This window comes from Aedes albopictus, chromosome 2 (assembly GCF_035046485.1).
Source record: "Aedes albopictus strain Foshan chromosome 2, AalbF5, whole genome shotgun sequence".
NCBI lineage: Eukaryota > Metazoa > Arthropoda > Insecta > Diptera > Culicidae > Aedes > Aedes albopictus.
In genome coordinates, this window is record NC_085137.1 from 292,520,691 (window position 1) to 292,544,676 (window position 23,986).

A 23,986-nucleotide genomic window follows, 5' to 3' on the forward strand; every position below is an offset into this window, starting at 1 on the left:
AACTCTCTTCAACAACCATCGATGCTTCGTTTCCCTAAACGAACCTGATCCCTAATCCTAAATATTCAAACTCCTCTAATCCCAGTGCATGTACATGCAACTTGATTTTTATAAAATAGGAAAATTCCTTCAGTGTTCCGCAATGCTTACATTGGAAACCCCTAATCAGAATGAAAACAGACCACTCACGCTCTCCGTCGACGATTGTCTCTCTCCTGGTGAACTGTGCTTTCCAAGCCACAATCAAACCACCCACCCACCTGTTCGTACCGCCCTGTAAATCGACGACCATCACCGGATTGAGGATCCAGCAGGAGAGGGCACGGATCGTAATAAAAACGAGGATGTTGATGGAAAAAGTGCCTCCTATTCGTGACAGGATTTATCGTTGGTTCAGTTTCGTCGAGCGGTCCGTGGCAAACAGACGTGGTTTAGCCTTCGTGGAGTTCGGATGCGTTTTTGGGGATTACTAAAATCCGTTGAGAAGTAGGTAAAGCCCTAGCAACAAACCCTTTGTCACCATGGGGCATAGTGGATGCAGGTCGGTCTAATTGAAGGAGGATAGCTCTATGTGTTTGGGCTCAAAAGGATAACCCAAGTTGCAACTGAGAGTAGAGGCGGTATTCGAATGCAAAGCTCGCCTCCCATAGTCCCCGGTGGTGGCGGTGGTGGTCTACAGACTGCAGGAGTTCGCTCTTCTACGGGCTGTGAAGGAGCTGACGAAGAATAAACTATCAAGCTTTCGTGCGCCTGCAGATGACATACGATAGTGCATAGTGAGCTGGAGAGAATAATACATGTGACATGTGTATGGTGAAGAATGGAAACAATTGCCCGTGAGCGAGTTTGTTTTTTATGATTTATGACCACTGGCTCAGGGGGCTGCTGGTGTCGTCGTCAAATAGAATAGTGTGGCTTGGACGTGAATAGTTGCTATGGCTATGGCCTGCACGCTGTGAGTTGGCAACCGTTGCGTTGATGCTGTTCGGCGCTGTCTGGACCACAGGTTTTGGAACGACCACTGGTGATTTGTACGTTGAAAAGGTGAATGGATAAACGGTTGAGCCTGCCGGTGTGTGCGGGGAGATTTTAAAGTAGAAAAGTGTTTTGTACTATTGTTGGCGGTGCGCTTGTGAATACAATCAATCAGCGATACGGATCGTTCAGTTTTTGGTGGTCAACAGGATGCTGTGATTTCATGAGGATGTTCGTGTTTCCTGGCGGTGGTGACAAATGGTGACAGTGCAGCAGATATGCTAAAGAATTGTTATCAATTCAGAGAACTGTGAGTGTTAATCATTACATGATAAATGGAAACGTGCTTTGTTGTTTAGTTTTTTTTTTGTTCGATGCAATTGCTACTCTTAGCATGAAGCATGAATAACTTTTTCATAATTGAGATTTTTTTACATTTTAGGATGAAATGGGAAAAAAGAGTTTGGAAATGCAAACTAAACTCATCTTTTCCTGTTTAACCCTCCTAAGATGTTACGCTAGAAGCACTACGATGGCGTAGTGCACGATCAGCGAGCCTGAATGGGTCATATTGACCCCAACATCCTACTAGGGCTAAAATGCCCTCAAGCATAGATATGCTTGTTCATCACTCTATGAGAGACATCAAATAAGCATTTTTTCAAGCGCTTTAAGGGCCGATTTCTTCATCCTGGCTTAAGCGTTAAACCAGGTTTAACTATATGGGTAAGCCTGGTTACCGGTTAAACCGAGGTGAAGAAATCGGCCATAAGCACAATTATTTTGTGTATTGTTATCCTTATATGCTTAATCACTATCAATAATTAGATTGAACAGCCATCTCTAAGAGTATACGATTTCTTATAACTATAAAAATTTGACACGATAGCTGGGTGCTTTTGGGCAACTTTTAACCCATATTTTTAATTTTACCATTGGTGTGACCAGTGAAAAAAAAGGATGTAGCAAAATATATTTTTGAACATATTTAGATTCTAATTTTGTATATTTTCTAAACTGTTGAACTGATAACAAATTAAAACTAAGTAAGCCTTTTAGTATTCTGAACATTCAATTAATGTGGTTTATCTTATAATGAGTTATGCAAAAAAAAGTTTCATATTAAGGCTGACACAAATTTCTCTTCGATCACCACCTTCTCGGAAAATTTTGTTCGGAATACAACATTTTGAGGGGAAACACAAATGAAATGTTGAAGAAATTAAAAAAAATAAGGTAAAATTGGAGTCGCTTCAAAGATTTCTAAACAAATTTTTTCATCAAACACATTTAATATGCTTAATTTTATCATCTCCCCCTTTAAAAGTCAATGAGCACTGTGACAAAAGAGAAAATAAGCTTTGTTGTGTCCTAAGTAGTTTGAAAAAAAAAAAAAATGAAAATGTGACAACAATTTAGTAGAATTAAAGATAAAAAAATGTTGCCTATTTTTTTCAAAATCTTTGTAGTTGTCATAACAGATCTCCTATAAAGGTTTGTAAAAGACTTTAGTAAAAGATATTAGAAAGATATTCTAGAAAAATAAGCTAAAGGTAGATTTTTTTTCTACAGAAGCTTTGAAATATTTTCCATTGGAATTTTAAATCATTTCTGGTGAAGTTCGGGAAAAAAAATTTGACGTCCATGTATACAAGAGTAACTTGTGTTTGGTAAACCAAATAAAAATATGCTTGTGACAAGATATTTAGTTTTTCGTGTTAGAAACTCCACCTAAAATGCAACTGTAACATTAGGGGCTGTCCATTTATTATGTAAGGGAATTTTTACGATTTTTCGACAGCAACACCCCTCCCCCCCCCTTGTAAGATTTTTTCATAAGAGAAAATCGAAATTTGTGTCAGCCTAATTGCACAAAATGGCAAAAACATGGAAACATGTGAACAAATTTGTCGACTACTGCAAGCAATATCCTTACTAGCTTTAATCAAACTGCCTTCGAAGGCCTGTACCAAATTTCTGTGCTGTTTAGGAAAGGAATCATAATACCCACGCTTTTTCCACTATTTTATTGCAGAAACGGAGAGTTTACCTTCTCGCCATACTTAGATTCAGCTCATCACTACAAATTTAGTACCGTCGTGCGGGGCTTCTTTTTACACTTTTTCATGGTTCTTCAATTTTATGACATTATAACTTCCAGAGTAGTGAATGGATTTCAACATTTTTTACACAGATTAATCGAGAGTATGTATGTAGGATGTATGCAAAATTTGAACTAAATCCATCAATAAATAAAAAAGTTGTACATACACCAATCGGACATACCTCATATAGAACCGGATAGGGGCTACTTTGGACATTTTTATCTATAACAAAATTGCATTTCAAATTCCAGTGTTATTTAGAAAACTACTTTGTACTAATATTGTAGTTTACTATATCAGACATGATTTCAATAAAAATATACGTTCTAAGATGGTTCTGTGCTACCTTTATTATTATGAGCAGCGCGATATTGCTATATAGATAGCCTGAAAAAAAGGTTCATCAATCCTTTATTTAGGTGAAACGGTCATTTATAATGTATAACGATACAAATATTCGATTGTATATGCTACGTTGATACATTTTGAATGAATTGATCAACCCTTTGAAATTTATGAACTGTGGAAACAATGCTTACAGACCAAATGTTCCGATACGTTATGTATATTTTATTGGTGTATTCGATGTTTTTTCGCGTCCTGACAAGCAATAAACGGTCTGTTTAAAAAATAATTTCAACCAAATGAAGGAAAAACTATTGCTTCATAATAGTTCCAAAGACATCTAACAGATTTGAACTATGTTTTGGATTCAAAAATCCATATTCAAAAGTGTCCAAAGTAGCCCCGCACGACGGTACTTCACCAGTCGTACCCTATTAACATTCTTTCTAATTTTAAGATTGCATGTGAATTCGGTTCAAATCCATAAGGTTCTTTGACATGACGGATGAGGAAACATTTTTGGCCAAAAAGTATTTTTTTTGGGTTTTCGAGTCAACATTCTATTGTTGGTGCCGCTTCAAAAAGAATGGAAACAGTCTTTTTCTGTAATCTTATATTTTATTTATTTATTTATTTATTTTTCTGTATTAACAAGATTTTTAGCCTTGGACTAATTCATCTCGGAACCCACGCTTTACTTCCCTTCCGAATGAAGAACTCACACTTTGTCGGGAGTGGGATTCGATCCCAGGTCCTCGACGTGATAGTCACGTGTTCTAACCATCCAACCAGGTATGCTCCACACAATCTTGTGCTTTCAAATCTGAGTATGTGGAGCGGACCTGGTGTGGTGGTTAGAACACAATACTATCATGCCGAGGACCTGGGATCGAATCCCACTCCCGACATACTCCCAACATGTGGGTTCTTCCTTCGGAAGGGAAGTAAAGCGTGGGTCCCGAGATGAACTAGCCTAGGGCTAAAAATCTCGTTAAAACAGACAAAAAAAAAAAACAAAAAAAAATCTGAGAGATATGAAGGTGCAGGATTATTAAGTGTATTTCTACCTTATTTAGAAAAAAAATAATAAGGGGTGTGGTCAAAAAACTTAATTAAAAGGCTGGGGGTAGTTGATCAGCGGGGTGAATTTGATCACTATGGAATCCACGTCCTTGAACCGCTGAGGACGCTACGATTCTGTTTCAATGGAAGAACTATTGACGTAAATCAATTGTTTGAATATATTTGAAGAATTTTTGTGGATTTTTTATGCCAATTGTGTCAGATTATACATAAAAATATGGACTTTTTTGGATGTGTATTGAAGCTCCGTAAATGATCCACAATACACTTTTATCCATTCATGGTAGGCCTATTGAAAATGGTAACCATCAAGCACTGTTATAAGTATTATAACGGCACCATAAACAGTAAGAACTAAAATACCCAAGTAACACACATGTTATATAAAAGTTATGATAGCGCAAGTTTTGGTTGTATAGAAGTTTATTTTACGTTATTTCAACACAATGTTAGAATTACGTAAAATAAACTTCTATACAACCAAAACTTGCGCTGTCGTAACTCTATTATAACATGTGTGTTGCTTGGGTAAGCCACGTATGCCTATATTAGAGTGGGTCAACGTTGTATGTAAAAAATTTAAATTTGATCGCATCAACCCGGAACAAAGTTTTTTAATCTATATTAGCGTCCAAAACAACTATGCAAAATTTGGAAGCGATTGGTTGCGTCCCCGTATTCCGCATTAGGATTGAAATTTGTATGGAAGTTAGTATGGAAAAATGTTCTTTTTAGTATTTTTCTCATAAATAGATTTTTTTTTGGTCTAAAACGGTCTAACTAATGACGTTAAAGTAAAGTCCAGGATAAGCCGAAAAACTTTGCTTAAGACCGCAAAGTGACCCGACACTTGTGAAAAAAGTTATTAGCTTGGTAACTTAGGCCAAAAATTGAGATTTTGTTATTGATGTTATTCCTTTACATGGTCGGCGTTAAATCAGAGGGGATCAAGTAACAAAATTGACGAAAATTAGATTCTTAAGGCATTGGATTAAGACTTACTTTAGCTACTTGGAACATTCACCCGATTTTCCCAATGTTACAATTAACGGGAGTTTTAGCACAATTTTCTATGGATTGAACTGCGAAAATCGATAATAGTGTTCAGTAAGAGTGGACCAAATGATTGATGTCAAGAGAATCGAATAAATTTGTATTGGATAAAATCCAATAATAATCAAAATAGTTTATCATCAAAATATAATACGTTTCCAAATCGTATGACTCCCTATCGCATTTTCTGATGATTATTGATCAAGAAACCACGTGAAAATCCAATTTATTATGGTCAATATCGTATTTTACAGATCATCGTGTCGAAGCATATTGTGGCATTTCGCGTACAGACACAGTGAACCATTTGTCTCTTGGAAAATTAGTTAAAATTACCTTATTTTTCGCAAACCTTTCCAAATCAAAATATGTTTGTTTAGTAACTGTTGGGCATTAATTGAAACGTACCAATACCCGTTTCATGAAAAAAAAAAAAAAAAAAAAAAAATACCGCTTGTTTAAGAATTGTGTACTTGGTTCACTCTGTCTGAACGAATTTTTGAAAAACGCCAGTCCTCTGAATAAATTATGAACTGTGTAACTACAGTATTTCAAAAAACGTACCGAACAATGAAAATATGTTCAAAAGTTGTTAGCTATTGAATGCTCAAGTTGAGAATTCTTAAATAGCTCATTAATTGACTACCCTTCATGTAAAATTGAACTGTTGTACTTGGTCCACTCTGACTGAACATTAAAGTTGAAAATGGTAATCAACAGTGTAATAACAGAAATATCAAATTTCAAACTACCTGCTTACATGTTACACCACTCCTATTAACTGTTGTCCTACTTGTGCAATATTTTTCATCAAATAAGTAAAAATTTGAGTGTGAACTGTAGTTGGTTATAGATTTTCCAAAAATCGTTCAGTCAGAGTGAACTAAGTACAATCAATTACTTAGCAATTTCTTGGTTTCAAGCTTTATTCTACGTTTTTTCGTGATCAATACAGAGCGATGCTTTGATGAATAGTTATAAAGATTGATGGCAAAAATTCAAGAACATATGTTGAAAAACTCAAAACTTATAGAATTGTAAACTTTAAAGTCGTTTCTCTAGAAATTAGGTAAAAGACACATGGTCCTCTCTGACTTAACGCCGACCTGTTAAATGTTAAGCACCACCGGGAAATCTATACTAGACCGGCCCACATTTGTATGGCGAGAAACAAAAGTTGAAAAAATTCACGGGGCACCCTCTAGAATCGTGCCTTTGGATGAGAAGAACAATCTGTGAAAGATTCAGCTCAATCGGTTTAAAACTGAGCTGGCGCAAATGAGTTGAAGGTTTGTATGGGATTTTCAGTCCAAATATATGGGAAATTGGATGACCCACAGTCTCTCACTCAGCACGCTGGTTAAGCGAGTTCGATTTGGCTCAGAATTGAAAGAATGGTAGTTGATACCCTAACAAACAACTTTGTAGAAGACCAAATCATGATTAAACTTAATTTAATTGCGGTTTCAGATAACGAAAGCAGGATGAGGACATCTTCCCCTGTCTACTCTCGGTTGTTACATGCAGCACGTGTTTGTCGGTCAAAACTTGCGCGCTACATCATAGGCAGCTATGTAAATAATTCTTCATAGTTTCGATACCCGCCCATGTGAGTGAGCAATTGAAATGAAGGACAACATAGCCGCCTATGATGTAGAGCGCAAGCTTCGAACAGCAAACACGTGCTGCATGTAACAACCAAGAGTAAACAGGGGAAGATGTTCTCATCCTGCTTTCGTTAGCTGAAACCGCAACTAAATTAATTTTTATCATTGTTTGGTCTTCTACAAAGTTGTTCGTTAGGGTATCAACTACCATTCTTTCAATTCTGAGCCAAATCGAGCGTGCTGAGTGAGAGACTGTGGGTCATCCAATTTCCCATATATTTGGACTGAAAATCCCATACAAACCTTCAACTCATTTTCGCCAGCTCAGTTTTAAACCGATTGAGCTGAATCTTTCACAGATTGTTCTTCTCATTCAAAGGCACGATTCTAGAGGGTGCCCCGTGGAATTTTTCGACATTTTTGTATTTGGGCCAGTCTAATCTATACGTTATAACTTTTTTCCCAAGTGCCGGATCATTTTGCTGTCTTCAGAAAAGTTTTTCGGCATATCCTAGGCTTAACGTCATTAGTTAGATCGTTTTAGCCAAACATTTCAATTTAGAAGAAAAATGCAAAAAAGCACGTTTTCCATACAAATTTCAATCGCAATGCGGGTGCACCCAAACGCTCCCAAATTTTGCACAGTTGTTTTGGACGCTAAGAGGAATCGAAAAAACTTTGTTCCAAAAAATCGACTTCGTTGACCCAGTCTAGCCTATATAAAGTCTACAAGTCGTAAAGAAGTTCTTCAGTGCATCAAACAAAATTGATTTCGACCAAAACAGACTCAAGTCGGTCATGACTAATACATTTTAACATGAATGTTAACAGATCGGAATCGGTGGAAAAGGATAATTTTTGTTGTCATTGTTTATAATGGAATCTTTCAAGCAAATGTGATGATTCCAGACACGATTCTCATAGTTTAGTTCTACAAACTCCAGCTCCGATCGAAAAACGTTGCGGAAGAGGAGCTGCAATGCTTTCCGACCATTTATATATGCTTCTCCTGCATCACTCCTCTTTCTGCATTCGTGGCCACCAAATTTACCACAGGATCATCACCCTCCCATATAATTTCGAACCGTCGAGATACCCAAACTATTAAGTTTTGCATGGTTTAAAAACCCGGAAGACAACAGCTGGAATCTGGGGCGAGCAACAAGAAGGCAACTTCAGTGGAAGCAAATGGAATGAGAAAAGAACAAAAGACAAACATTTTTTTTCGTTTTTCCTTGTTTCAGAGACTTGGTACGGAATTTTGATGTTAGCCGTATATCAGCCAAATTATGAGCCAAAAGTGGCTTTTGAGCAGCTCTATAAGAGGATATAGAACCAATAAGCTCTGTTAGCCAGGTTCTTTATTCGACTTTAAAACCGAGTTAATGCTATTTTCACGGCTTAATATTTACTTGGGTAGCTTAGAGTTAATATTGATGTTTTATTTGAAAATATCATATTTTTGCGAAAGTAAAACGATTTTTAGGAAATTTCCGTCCGTTAGGCATTTAATGTGGTTCATTCTGTAACTAACTACACTTTGTTTTGTTTTTAACATACAAAATAAACCGGTTGTAATTTTTTTTAACTTATTCAGATATAAAATCATCAAATTTAGTTTGTTCAATAGTTTTCCAATCTTAGAATGCTTTGTCATTGGTTGAGCAACTTCACCCCATATTGATAGTATTCACATTTCACCATTTGAACATTTTTACAAAATGTTACAGTTTGATGTAAGAATTCCGTCTACGAAACTTGATACAGGCCTACTCAGTACATGTTTTAAAAATATTTGTTTGGAATCATTTACATTGTAGGTACCTGATTTTATTGAAAACAATAGAGGAAAACTGATCAACTTCCCCCAGGGTTACGGTACTGTATTAGATCAGTAATATGTGTGCTTTCAATAAATTTAATTACTTTGAGAATCTGAAATGCAGTTGTGAAATAAATTCGATTTTATTGTATGTTCAAACTTATTGAGCACCCTGTGTACGTTTTCCCTCTGTACGGTACCAATTAATTAATTATAGTACTCTTGAATGTATTCAGTTAAATATCACGGAGTTTCTACAATATTGACTAGAGATTTCGAAAATTATTGTACTACTTAACAATTCCACTGAATAGGTCAAATTACCGCATACACATGAAAGTTTCATTACTTAAACTTTGCGTTTCAGCAGACACCCATTTTAACAACCTACATATATTCCAATCCAAAATTCAACGAACCCCCAACCAACAGCATCCCGAGCCCAAGAAATCAATTGACGTGGGTACATGCCATAGCAGCTGGCATTGTTTCCACCAGGCCAAGTTTGGGATATTATATTTCGAGCTGCTGTGTGGAGGCGCGCGGCAGAGAATAAGTTGACCCACAATGGTCCAATGGGGTTGCTCTGCTGGTTGAGCTGGGCTGGGTTATGAGTGGGAAATTGTTGTTGGTTGAACATGAACAAGCATTGTACATATGTACATGAAGGAATGCCATGCATCGTTGAAAGGATGTGTGGAACTTTTTCACACCTTCCGAAGAGAAACGAACGACCCGTGTTGTAGACTCACCATAAAACATATCCCTAGGCGGCGGAGCAACTTTCGGCAAACGCGGCACACAATGACTGGCTTCCAGTTCCAGATGCCCTATTCTTGGTAACACGCATGGAATGAAGGGTAGCTATTTGGCATTTAAATGTTTAAAGCCGCTCTCACGGGATGATTTGTGCTTGGGCGATTTTATAGCCGCATATATTTCGTAAAATAAAAACAAAATGTTACTATAATTGGCATAGTAGCGAGTTCACAATGGAATGTATTATGAATCCATACGTGTTGCACATTGGAAGTTATTCACCTAAGTGACTTGACACATGGTGTGGCCTCCTGGTCTTTAATACAACACGTTTGCTTTGTAATAAGCCAGAAGGTTGCCAAAGCCGGAAGGATACGGTGGGCAGGGCATGTTGCAAGAATGCCGGACAACAACCCTGCAACGCTGGTGTTTGCAACTGATCTGGTTGGCACGAGAAGGCGTGGAGCGCCAAGAGCGTGATGAGCGGACAGGGTAGAGTGTGACTTGGTGAGTATTAGGCGTGAACGAGGATGGAGAGCGGCAGCCTCAAACCGAGTATTGATTATGTCTTATCTTAAATGTGATTTAAAGCTAATAAATATATGTACATATGTACGGGAAAGTGGAAAACTAGATAAGAAGCTACAGAAATGTTATTCCGGTGGGGAAACTACCAGGATTGGTATTTTCTTGTATCATAGCCACCCGATTATCTAGTCTAGAAACGTGGACGAATCAGTCCGCAGGATTGAATAAATCTACCTTTAGAGGCTAGATGGTCTAATCATTTTCGATGATCTACAAAACCTCCAAGTATGAGGAAATTTTTTTTAGCTAGGCGGTTCATCGTTCCAAATGTTTCTTTGACTCGCAAAATACTGGATCTTAAAAAAAAAAAAAAAAAAAAAAGATCTTAGCGTATATACTGGGCTTATAAGAGGTCATGGTCCAATCTGACATCAAAACTTCTAGACGATATTGTATCGCTTTTGCGGCACACATAAAGAAGACAGACACGAATGCCACATAAGTGGTAAAGTGTCTTTAATAAATATTAATAATAATAATAATAAAGAAGACTCAGAACATCTACTGTGCCATTGTCCGGCACTTTTAATTACAAGACGCAAGTTCTTTGTTAAAACTCGAGCAGAGGAGAATATCAAATTAATAACTACGAAATCACATAACCTGTTTTTATATCTTGTTTTGTTATTAATAAATTATCAAGGCATAACTTTTCCATAACAAATTTTGTTGGACAATCTCATTTTAATATAATCAAGCTATTGATATACATTCAATAAATTAGATTTCAATAACATGTTTTGTTGAAGTACAAGTTTTGTTATTGTTGTTCTATTGATCAACTCATCAACAATAGCATGACAGTGACAAGTTTTGAATTCAAACAACAATTAGACAATTATACTCTGTCCCTTTGTTTTGTTCCATTTTTGTATTCAGTTAGGAATATTTCTGAGCGCATCCTTTTAAGAATTCCTCTTTCTTCAGCGAGTTTGGATTAACAGTTTGTGATAGGTTAAGATAAGTGTTTTTTTTTTAAGTAAGTGTAGTGCTTCACATCCCGGAAAAAAATACTTGAAAGTTCTAAAGGAATCTTTCGATAAATCCCTAGAGAAGTCTTAAAAGAACTCCTAGCGAAATTTTCTTAGAAATTCCAAAAGTTATTCTTCTGAGAAATTATTGGAATTCTTGGAACAATGTTATGGAAAATTCTGGGAGAATCCTTCGAACTCCTGGTTAAATCCTCAAAGAAATTTTCAGAGAAATCTTAAGATGAACTTCGGAACAAATGATCACAGGAAATTCTGAAGAAATCCTTGAAGGGATTCTATGCAGAATTTTGGAGGAATTTTAAGATGAGTGTTTAAAAATCCGTGAAAGATTGCGAAGAAGAACTTGCAAAGAAATTTCTGGAAGATTTTTAAGATATATTTATGGAAAAGTTTATGACGAAATCTGTCGACGAATTACTGGAAGAAATCTAGGGCAAATTCCTGAAAAAGTCCTCAGAGAAGTCCCTTGACAAACACGGAAGAAATTTCTGACGGAATCCGTAGAGAAATCGATGGAGGAATTTCAGGAAAAATATTGCAGAAATTGATGGTGAAAGTACTGAAAATCACCAGAAGAAGTTCAGAAGAAATTTTAGCAATTTTTTTGGAGGAATCTTTGTAGAATCCAGGAGGAACGAACGGAATTCACAAATTGCTATCGACGACCAAGCTTTTTCAAGTGTTGATTTCAAAACCGTGCTACGAATACAATTACAGCAGAACAGTCATGAATTACAGCTGTAAGGCGAGTTCATTTGATATGGCGTATTATTTGAAAATGTAAAATTACTTAAGTTCAATTATCTTGCGTAGTTGTGAACCAACTTCAAATCTCTTAGAAAGAATTAAAAACTGAAGTTGATCTCACATAACAAATTTCGCTCTCCGGTTATTATCAATAACATATTAATATCAAAATGTGTTATTGAAATATTTTTCGAATTCATTGTTATTTAGTTGTTTCGTTAGTTTCAATGAAACAAGTTATTAAAATGGTTTTCCGGGGACATTTTTTGTTATGATATTTATTATTTTGCCACTTATGACAGACAAGTTTATAACATAATATGTTATGTTAATAACTTAATAATAATCGATTCTATTATTCAGTTATTTTGCCCAAATAACACAGCTTCTTATGAATTTCAAATAACTCAACGTACATATGTACAGATGGGTAAATTATTGGTTAAATTGAGAAAAAATCCACAGCTCAGGTGAGATTTGAACTGACGACCCTTATTCGCTAGACAAGTGCTTTACCAACTAAGCTACCGAGTCAATTAATGAGCCAATTAATAATGGATTGGTATTACCGAAAATTTGCACTTTGAGTGAGACGACAGCTTCTTATGCTGTTGTTATTTCCTTCTGCTCGGGAAGGGCTGATAGAACTCTCTGACACTTGGAGATCAACACCCAGTACGGTGGTTCAGTTTATTCGAAATGTCGAACCGTGCTGGGTTAATGCGATGATGCGATGCGGTTAAACGATGACAATTACTCACAATAGTGGTGAGCCATCTTGATATACATAGCTATGATATGTATGCCATCAGTAGTCTTACGCTTCCATATTCATCCTATTCGAAAACAAGCGATTACGGCACCGATTAATTCCGTTTTTTTGTTTTCATGTTCAACAAAAAATACAAAAAATAAGAAACAAAACAAACAGCACTTCAATCATTTGTTTCTCTTAGGATGAAAATGGGAGCCATATGCCTAACAAGGGAATCAATACCCTATAATAAAACTTATCAAGGGCAGATCAAAAAAATTGTCGCAGTGATGGAAATACCCGACACGGATTTAAAAAATCAGGGCATTTGGTGATCCTTTTTATTGATTTTCTATGGAATGGCCGTACATATACGGCCTGTCTTAAATTTTCAAAATATGGTAATATAGGGGTTGGGTGCTAATGATGGGCACTGCACCTGTAAACCCAAATGTGAATGCCCAAATAAACTGATTCCAGGCGTCTTTCATTGGGTACACATCACTGACAATACTGCAGTGCTGTCATGGTAAAATCAGAGCTGAATACTCATGATTCAAATTATTTTTTTTTCAGAAATATTGCCAGAATTCACTCCAGGTTTTTATTTGTGATTCCTCCAAAAGTTTTTTTTAGGAATTTCTCTAGAAATTAAGAAGTTTCGCAAGAAATTTCACCAAAATGGAGATTTTCTTCGCAAAGGTTTGGATATTCTTTCAGAAATTCTTCTCGGATTATCCTTTAGAATTTCAAAAATTTGTCCAGACACATTTTCAGAAATAACTGGTTCAATTTCTACAGAGGTTTCTCTAGGTAATTCTGCATTTGTTCAGGAATTTTCTTGGCCATTTATTCTATAATTCTGTAAAAAAAATCTCTGAAAGTTTTTCTGAAAGATCTTTCATGGGTTTCGACAATACTTCCTCCAAGGATAGTTTTTTTGGATTCATTCAGACCTTGCTTCAGAGATTCTTTCGGAATTTGTTTTTCTTAATAGTCCCTAAACAATTTCTGCAGAAATAACTTCAGTGTATTCACGAAACGCGACGCGAGACAAGACACGACACTTATGGTTCTTACAATCGTCAAAATAATTAAAAAATTACCTTAATGCCGACCGGTTTCGGGCTCGATGCAGCCCATCTACGGGACAATGTCCGACTGATTGCGATGTTGTTCGTACTGATCCGGGTCCGGGGAGAGAGAGAGTGTTACTGCAGCCGATTCGTGTCGATGAGATCGTATAGACTCGACATGATGGGAGGATCGTCTTCATTCATCAGCGGTTTTTGGGCATTGCTGATGAACATTGACTCCCATGTGTTTAAGTGGGAAGCTTTTCTCACACTTTTTATGAGCTTCGCACTATCCCAATCTATTTCATGGTTGGTTTCCATCGTATGAGTCGCCACGCTCGATTCGTTGTTCTTATTCGACACTACGGCATTCCTGTGTTCTCTGATGCGAACTTTGACCTTCCGACGGGTTTGGCCGATGTAAACCGCCGGGCAGTCCTTGCAGGGAACCTGGTATATGCCAGACTGCTCGTCAGGTGGAACCTTGTCTTTAAGGTTACAAAGCAGGTCACGCAGAGTGTTCTCACTTTTATGAACAACGTGTAACCCTTGTCGGTGGAGTGTTGTTTTTATGGGGTTTGTTATTTTGGGGTAGAATGGCAGGCTGACTCTTTTCACCTCTCTTGTGTCCGGTTGTAGTGTAGTTATACTGTGGCGATGTGTTTTACGTTTGTGTTTACGAATTATTTTATCCACAAAAGACCGATCGTACCCATTCACCTCGGCTGCTGAATAAATTCGGCATTTTTCTTCTTCGAATTCTTCTTTGGCCATAGGTACGTTAAACAACCGGTGTGCCATGGAGTGGAATGCGGCTTGCTTTTGAGCACCGAAGTGATTGGAGTCTGATGTGATGTATCTATCGGTGGATGTAGGCTTCCGGTAGATCCCAAATTTCAGTGTGTTGTCTTCATTTCTGCTGATCAACAGATCGAGAAAGGGGAGCCTCCCGTCTACTTCCTTCTCTACCGTGAAGTTTATTGTGCTGTGTTGGGAGTTTAGCATGCTCAAAGTTTGATCCAAATATCGCTCTTTAACTGGCACAATAAACTTCACGGTAGAGAAGGAAGTAGACGGGAGGCTCCCCTTTCTCGATCTGTTGATCAGCAGAAATGAAGACAACACACTGAAATTTGGGATCTACCGGAAGCCTACATCCACCGATAGATACATCACATCAGACTCCAATCACTTCGGTGCTCAAAAGCAAGCCGCATTCCACTCCATGGCACACCGGTTGTTTAACGTACCTATGGCCAAAGAAGAATTCGAAGAAGAAAAATGCCGAATTTATTCAGCAGCCGAGGTGAATGGGTACGATCGGTCTTTTGTGGATAAAATAATTCGTAAACACAAACGTAAAACACATCGCCACAGTATAACTACACTACAACCGGACACAAGAGAGGTGAAAAGAGTCAGCCTGCCATTCTACCCCAAAATAACAAACCCCATAAAAACAACACTCCACCGACAAGGGTTACACGTTGTTCATAAAAGTGAGAACACTCTGCGTGACCTGCTTTGTAACCTTAAAGACAAGGTTCCACCTGACGAGCAGTCTGGCATATACCAGGTTCCCTGCAAGGACTGCCCGGCGGTTTACATCGGCCAAACCCGTCGGAAGGTCAAAGTTCGCATCAGAGAACACAGGAATGCCGTAGTGTCGAATAAGAACAACGAATCGAGCGTGGCGACTCATACAATGGAAACCAACCATGAAATAGATTGGGATAGTGCGAAGCTCATAAAAAGTGTGAGAAAAGCTTCCCACTTAAACACATGGGAGTCAATGTTCATCAGCAATGCCCAAAAACCGCTGATGAATGAAGACGATCCTCCCATCAAGTCGAGTCTATACGATCTCATCGACACGAATCGGCTGCAGTAACACTCTCTCTCTCCCCGGACCCGGATCAGTACGAACAACATCGCAATCAGTCGGACATTGTCCCGTAGATGGGCTGCATCGAGCCCGAAACCGGTCGGCATTAAGGTAATTTTTTAATTATTTTGACGATTGTAAGAACCATAAGTGTCGTGTCTTGTCTCGCGTCGCGTTTCGTGAATGTCGTGATTGTTCTTACGTTAGCACTAAATGCACAAATTGATAGAGTAACTTCAGTGTCTATTCCTTGGCAATTTTCAAAGAATTTGTCAAGATGTCTCTCATGATTATTTTCTATGAATCAAGGAAGTATCTTAATGAGTGTCTTCAGGAATTCTTCCAGATATTACCCCTGGTATTTATTCAGGAATTGCTGCAGAGATAGCTTTAGAAATTGCTTCAGGAATCTTTGTCCAAGAGTTGCTCCAGTAAAATTTCAAGAATTTCTTCTAGAAATTTCCAAGGGTATTTCCAGGAGTTTTTAATGGAAAACTTGAGATCCATTGTGAGACTACCTACACTCCTGTAGGGGAGTCTCTCCTACCAATAAAATATAAATTTCTCCAGCCGACGGCCATAAAACCGAAGGCCAACAGGCCGAATAAAAATCATGTTCTCTTTGTCAGGTTTGCTTAAAATTCCTTCAGGGTTTACTTTAAGGGCTGTTTAATTTTTTTTTTGAAATTTCTGGAAAAAAAACTTATGGAAATCTCTAAATAAATATCTGAACTAGTTCTGCAGGGATCTCTAAAGAAATCCCAGGATGAATAATTCCGTTGGAATCACAAAAGCATTCTGAAAATAAATCGTTGATTGAATTTCAGCAGGAATCACTGAACAAATTATTCAAGGAATTGTTGGAGAAACCCTTGAAGGAGTGTTCAAAATAGTCCCGTAGCCTTTTGAAGATATTTTTAGAAGAATTAAAAAAATCCCAATGGAAGAACTTTTTAAGAAATCTCTTGCAGAAATTCCTGAAAAAAACCCTTGAATTCTGATGAGGTCCTTGAAGATAAATATGTCTCTAACGGGTTTCTGTTATTTTCCTCGGATCCGGAGAATTTCATGCAGCTCAGATCTGACTTCACTATGCTCATCGCATCCCCACATGATATGTTCGATATCTTGGTAAGCCTCGCCACAGACACAGAAATTGCTTTCTGATTGCTCAATACGGAAGAGATGTGCGTTTAACAAATAGTGGTTGGACAACAGTCGACACATCACACGAATAAAATCGCGGCCTAAATCCAACCCTTTGAACCATGGCTTCTTGGACACCTGTAGAAAGATGGAGTGCAACCAACTACCCATCTCTCTATCTCTCCATATGTGTTGCCAGCTGATCAAGGTCTCCTGACGGGCCAATGCAAAAAATTCATCGAAGGCAATTTGACGCACGTAAATATCGCCTTCACTAGCGCTCACGTTGGCCAATGAGTCCGCTTTATCATTGCCCGGAATCGAGCAATGGGAAGGGACCCAAGCTATGGTGATGGTGTATGAGCGTTTGGACAAAGCACTCATCACCTGGAGTATTCCATTAACCCTCGAGCAGTCGCGTCTTTGATTACCTGCAGCGACGCCACGCTCACGCTATGTACAAAAAGCGTGCATTTTTCATGGTGCGTGTACTCAGTACACGACGCGACCGCTCCCGGGTTAAGGAAGTACTCTGAGTGCTTCATCAGTTTCATTGACCGAACAGCCTCCAGAGAACTTAGACTGTCGGTTAAAATGAAGTAGTGCCCAGGTGGAAGAGTGCTAATGTACTCTAAGGTGTAGTATATAGCCGCTAGCTCAGCTTCGTATACAGAATAGCATGAAGGTGGCGCTATGAAATTCGTTGTAGAAACCGAATTCAGTTGAATCATCGGTTTTTGAACCATCTGTGAAGAACTGCCTGTCCCCGCTAATATGCCCGAACTTACTTGCAAAAATTTGTGGAATACCTACTGAACCTCATGCTTCATAGAGAGATCAAAATCCACAGCGGAGCTGTCGAAGCCTGAGAAATTGTCACGTTTGGTGTTACCCGGAGATGGGCTTACCTCCAGTGTCATGTACCAGTAGTACACACTCATAAAACGAGTTTGAGGATTCGGTTCTGGCAGCTTTTCGAAGTTTTCAATGGCCAACGGATTTACAAACTCGCATCGGATGAGGAACCGGAACGACAACTCTGCAAAGCGGTCTGTCAGAGGCTGTACTCCAGCAAATACCTCTAAACTCATTACACTGAAACCTCCATTTAAGTCGATGCATGGCTGATCGAAAATAATTTTTACCGTGTCGGCAATGACTAAACTATACAGTTTTATATTTTTTGACAAATCTTCTTCGTCATGCGAAGTGTTAAAAAATATAAAACTGTATAGTTTTGTCATTGCTTGCACGGTAAAAATTATTTTCGATCAGCCATGCATCGACTTAAATGGAGGTTTCAGTGTATGTGAATCGATTTCATGCAACCTAACGTGATCCGAAGGCAACGGTACTGAACCCGGTGAGGCTTCAGCAAGTGTGTTTGAATGAGAAGCTACCGTATTCTAAAACCGATAGAATGGTTGTTTGGTACAGCCTGATCAGATCTTTCGGGTGCGTTCCCCACCATGTTCCGGTAATAGTTCACATAAAGTTGATTCGGTTTTGGCATTTCTGTAACAGATACACAATGTGCTTCCCCCAAGTGCATTTGGAATCGAACCAGACGCCGAGGTATTGTGAAGACATGCTATGAGTGATTGTCTTACCCATCAGAACGAGCGGAAACGTAGCCGATTTGTGTTTTTGCCTTTCTCGTACACCAAGGTGTACCGAAAGGCTATATGTTCACTCCAAAAATGAAAATTTGATAGAGCCTCCGGAGGGGTCAAGTCTTATATACCAATCGACTCAGCTCGACGAATTGAGGTGATGTCTGTGTGTGTGTGTGTGTGTGTGTGTGTGTGTGTGCGCGCGCGTGTGTGTGTTTTTTTTTTTTTTTTTTTTTTTTTTTTTTTACTTGGTGGTAAAGCCTTTATGCCTTCCCGAAACGCGTTCGATAAGCATGACCAGTGCTACCGATTTCGTCCATCGCGTGCCAGTTCGTGAGGGACTCAGAACAGAGAAGAGAACTCTGAACCCTACGCCTCTAACCTCCACCAAGGTCTACAGTGCCTGCTTCCCCCGGATTCCACTAGAAGCGACTACTTCGGGGGGAATGTGTGTGTGTGTGTGTGTGTGTGTGTGTGTGTGTGTGTGTGTGTGTGTGTGTGTGTGTGTGTGTGTGTGTGTGTGTGTGTGTGTGTGTGTGTGTGTGTGTGTGTGTGTGTGTGTGTGTGTGTGTGTGTGTGTGTGTGTGTGTGTGTGTGTGTGTGTGTGTGTGTGTGTGTGTGTGTGTGTGTGTGTGTGTGTGTATTTGTGTGTGTGTGTGTGTATGTGTGTATGTGTGTATGTGTACACAAAAAAAACTCACATCACTTTTTGGCAGTAAACCTCAACCGATTTTAATGACCGACGGTTCATTCGACGCAGAATCATTGTTTCCTATTGAAAATGGTTCGGATCGGTCCAGCCGTTCCGGAGTTATGGCCATTTAGGTGTTCTGGACCGGTACCCCAGGAAGGGGCCAGATATGAAAATGTTACAAACCCATGCATGCGACCCATCAAACCGCGGCATTTTCGATAACCTGATGAACGGTAAGCAGCAAAATAGTTTTAGTTATGTTCCGGAACCGGTTCCTGGTGCCCCTCCTGAAGTGGCCAAATATTAAAGTAAACTAAACACATACATGCGACACATGAAATAGCGGCTTTTTCGATAAACAGATAAACGGTAAGCAGCAAAATAGTTTCAGACCATATCTGAACCGGAAGTGTTCCGGAACCGGTTCCGCGTGTCCCGCTGGAAGTGGCCAATTAAAAAAGTGAACCAAACCCAGGCATGTGGCACACCTAAGAATTGCTTTTTTGATATCCAGATGAACGGTAAGTGGGAAAATGTTTTCAGACTATATCTGAACCGGTTGTGTTCCGGAATCGGGCCCAAGTGTCCCACCGGAAGTGGCCAATTAAAAAAACTGAACCAAACCCAGGCATCCGGCACATCAAATAATCAGGTTAATGGTTAGCAGGAAAATAGTTTCAGACCATATTTGAACCGATTGTGTTCCAGAACCGGTTCCAGGGGTCCCGCCGGAAGTGACCAATTAAATAACTAAACCAAACTCATGCATATGACACATCAAATAGCGGCTTTTTCGATAACTAGATGAACGGTAAGCAGGAAAACAGTTTCGGATCATATCTGAAACGGTAGTGTTCCAGAACCGGTTCCAGGTATCCCGCAGGAAGTGACTAATTAAATAACTAAACCAAACTCATGCATATGATACATCAAATAGCGGCTTTTTCGATAACCAGATGAACGGTAAAGAGCTGTTCGCAGTTCCGAAGGAATTTCTCAGCCTATCTTGATGCATGGGAAATTCCTTGCCTGAATCACTCAAGAAATCGTTTTTCTTCGATCGCAATACGCAGTTGGGAAGAAATGACAGTTTCAATTGCAGTCATTATAGAAAGTTTCTGCCAGGAATCGGTCAAGAAATTTCTTGAGCGATTCCTTTCGAACATGAAACTGGGCTTTTAGCAGAAAAATAGTTTCAGATCATATCTGAACCGCTTATATTTAAAACTAATGGAGTCAAAGAGGTGAATCCAGATGAAGGCATCTGATGAAGACCGAAGAATTGTAGGTGGAAACGCGTCACGCCAAACAACCTGTTTATTTATTTATTTATTTATTTGATTCTTTATTTGCAACAGTAAGACTTGATGTCTTTTTTAATTGTTACATGTTGTTTCTTATTGTAGAAAGGTGTATCGTTTCATTAGAAGTTCAATTTTCCATTATTTGTCACCGTTATTTGTTTCCGTTATTTGTCACCGATAATTGCCAATAAATCCAGATAATAAGATATCTGAATCGGTTGTTGCGGGAGGTGCTGGATACCACCGACTCTTTCAGTAGAAATTAGACATGTATTTGTCATGAGAAGCTACGAAGCTGCAAACTCATATTATACATTATAAGTTCAAAGATACAATAATTAACTTACAAATTCGTTGATAAAATTAGGGAGCACGATTTGCTTATGCACTGAAGGTACCTCCTCGCTATCTACTAAATGTCTTTACTGAACTACTGCACAATAATGTCACTGATATGATTTAAAGGGGTGCTCATATTTTCAATAATGTTGGGTTCAAATTTATGGCTACGCATCTTTGCGTAACTAGCAATTATAGGCGCGTTTTCGGTCATCGGGTTACTTATAAATAACCCGATGACCGAAAACGCGCATATAATTGCTAATTACCATCCAAACGGTCGTTATTCCATCAATATCTTTGCGTAACACTGGTTGTATTCCGGAACCGGCTCGAGGTGTCCCGGAGATAAACGGTCAGCAAGAAAATAGTCTCTGACCACACCTAAGATTATCGGCAATCCTGATTGCTTCGTTGAAATTACGAAAGTGAAAATTTAAATTTTATCGCATCAATCCCCTTTTGCGTTTGAAATTGCTGCGCCCAATTTTGATGCAACTGGTGGAGCCCTCGCGCTCTGTTAAATGAAATGGGTTTCGTGCACTTGTTTGCTTTTTTTTGACAAAATTTGTATAAATCTTATATTGAACGATAATAAAATATAGACTGAAGTATGCAGAAAAAAATTATCGAATTGTCTTGATAATGATCGGCATCCAGTGCTAGTGAAGGCGGTCAAGCAGTCAACTGAGAGTATAATAAGTTTCCAAATTTGTTAATAACTTTGATGAAATTCTTGCTTTTCTGAATACGGCTGACACAAATTTCAATTTTCTCCTATGTTTACCCCTCCCCCTCTTGGAAAATTTTAGTCGGAATTCAACGTTTTGAGGAAGGGCACAAATAAATAAATCAAGAAATTTTTAAATTTTCAGGTGAAAAAGAGTCCTCCATAAAATTTCTCAACAAATCGCTTAACTAGATTTTGCTTAATTGATTGGGTATTTTTTCATCAAATACATTTATTATTTATCAATCTCCCCATTGGCGAGTCAACGAGCACTGTGACAAAAGAAAGAGAAAGGGATTTGTTCCATTCTAGAGTATCCTCAGGATTCAGGAACACTTTGGCTAACGTCGACGGAAAAATCTTGATAACTTATTCTACGAGAAAGGCACTATCACCACTAGGTGGATTAATCTGGTCTTTAGAAAAGACAATCATCTCAGTTTTCTCCGGAGAGATCGAATTCTCTCCTTGAGAGCCCAAGTAGACAAATTCTCCAAAGTATTCTGCAGTGGTCCTTTCAGATCGAGCGCTGTTGATCCCGTTACAGAATCAACACAGTCATCCGCAAGCTGTCTTAACGTGCAATTTTCCATGAGATAATCATCTATGTCTCTAACACAAAAGTTGTAAAAAGGGGGCTTAGACATGAACCATGTAGCTAATTCGTGAAACTGGCAAGTCGCCTTGAGCAAAACTCATCTGCTTCTCAAACTGTAAATTTTACAAAATGTTGATCAAAATTGGTGAAAAAGCACTTCCATGTAGTTTGTCGGAAAGAACATCGACACTAACTGAATCAAAAGCCCCCTTAATATCCAAAAACACTGAGCCCATTTGCTCCGTTTGAGCAAAGGCAAGCTGAATTTCTGAAGAAAGTAACACAAGACAGTCGTTCGTTCCTTTCAATGGTGGAATCTCTTATAGGCAACGTCGATGCATATTTTAAAATGCATATAGGGTAAGTGTACCAATTATGGCTATAGTACCAATTGTTCGCCATAGTTGATGTTCACCCTTTAACGATGTAAATCAACAAGAAAAAAAATTGTGAAAAATAGATCACGTTCACAAAAGATGGTTGCAATCATTTAAACTTCACATTTTGCTCAAATTATGGTAGAAAGAAATCATTTTCCTTAAAATTTCGGCTTCCTTGCACCCTTTTTCGTCATAGTGTACCAATTATGGCCATAAGGAATGCATGCAAATAGTGCGAAAAGGAACCGAACTTAAAATATATAACCATAATTGGTGCAGGGTTCCTATCATTGGCACACGCTGTAATAAAAACTAAAAGTAGTTTTGGGTCAGTTTCTATATTTTTCCTGTAAAGTATGGAAACTAAGCTATCTTTTAACATATTGATGACATTCGTTGGTCCTCTCGTTACTTTTGTACAAATAGTTTTCCTTAGGTAGTGCCATAATTGGTACAGCCACCCTAGGTATATTGAGGTTACATTGCTAAAAAGTTGCAAAAGTAAAATTCGATGGCTTGAAGGGTCCATTACCCAAACCCTATATGAATGCCTTTTGCATTCTTCTTCAATTCGTCGTCTTTACTCTTAAAAGCTAAAGAATATTTTCTCCTCTGTTACTTCCTCCGATTCCGATATAATTTTTAAGTTCTTCATTTGAAAGCACGTTTTCCATCTGACTAGGAAACATCTAAATTGCTTTCTGAAGTTTACTTACGACATGTTTCTTTCATTTCAGCCCCCTAATCAACAAGAGGAAGTGAGTTTGTACTAATATCAAAGCGATCACCCGTCAGTCGGCTTTCTTAAAGCTGTATTTTCCCGCCGGAAAGGCGGGCGTGAATATCGTAACGTGGCGACTCTCGCCGCCGTGGTGGACGAGGAAGCTTCCTGATTAATAATGAACCGCTGTTGGTAAACTTGACTTTGGTTGGTGCTGGTGTACAACGGAACTGCTTCAACTGCCGGAACAGTGCGGCGTGAATGCTGAGTGGTTCGAGGCGGAAAAGTTTATGCGAGGTTCCAGTGGTTGAGGGGGGGAGGAAACATTGTGAAAGATTGAATTATTTGTAGCTCAAACTGACACTGAGCCGAGATTATCATAAAGTTGTGGGAAAAAGTTGCCGGCGAAAACAATTTTTTTGGTCGCGACGGTGTGTGAAACCGAAAAACCAATCCGAGCCGCCGTCCAGAAGTCGAGTTTTAAGTGTATCTGCAACATTGAGGTGGGAGTGAACCGCCCAAAGAAAAAGCAAAGAAGGTGTTTTTATGCTAATGAAGCGAGAAGAGATATAAGTTCGCGCGGATGGTGCAAGTGAAAAGTGGTCAAAATAAAAAAGGTGTGAGGTGGGTGGTACAAAGTGAGGTGACGAGCAGCTAACTGCCAACAAGA

General features: G+C 38.7%; 1 long non-coding RNA gene across 1 annotated transcript; it reads left to right on the forward strand.

Annotated features, from left to right (window-relative positions):
- The first annotated feature begins 231 nt into the window (after positions 1 to 231).
- Positions 232 to 23,633, forward strand: LOC134287133 (uncharacterized). The gene is made up of 2 exons (XR_009997053.1): positions 232 to 1,285; positions 23,333 to 23,633. It is a non-coding gene; the product is annotated as an uncharacterized LOC134287133 (long non-coding RNA).
- The last annotated feature ends 353 nt before the right edge of the window (positions 23,634 to 23,986 follow it).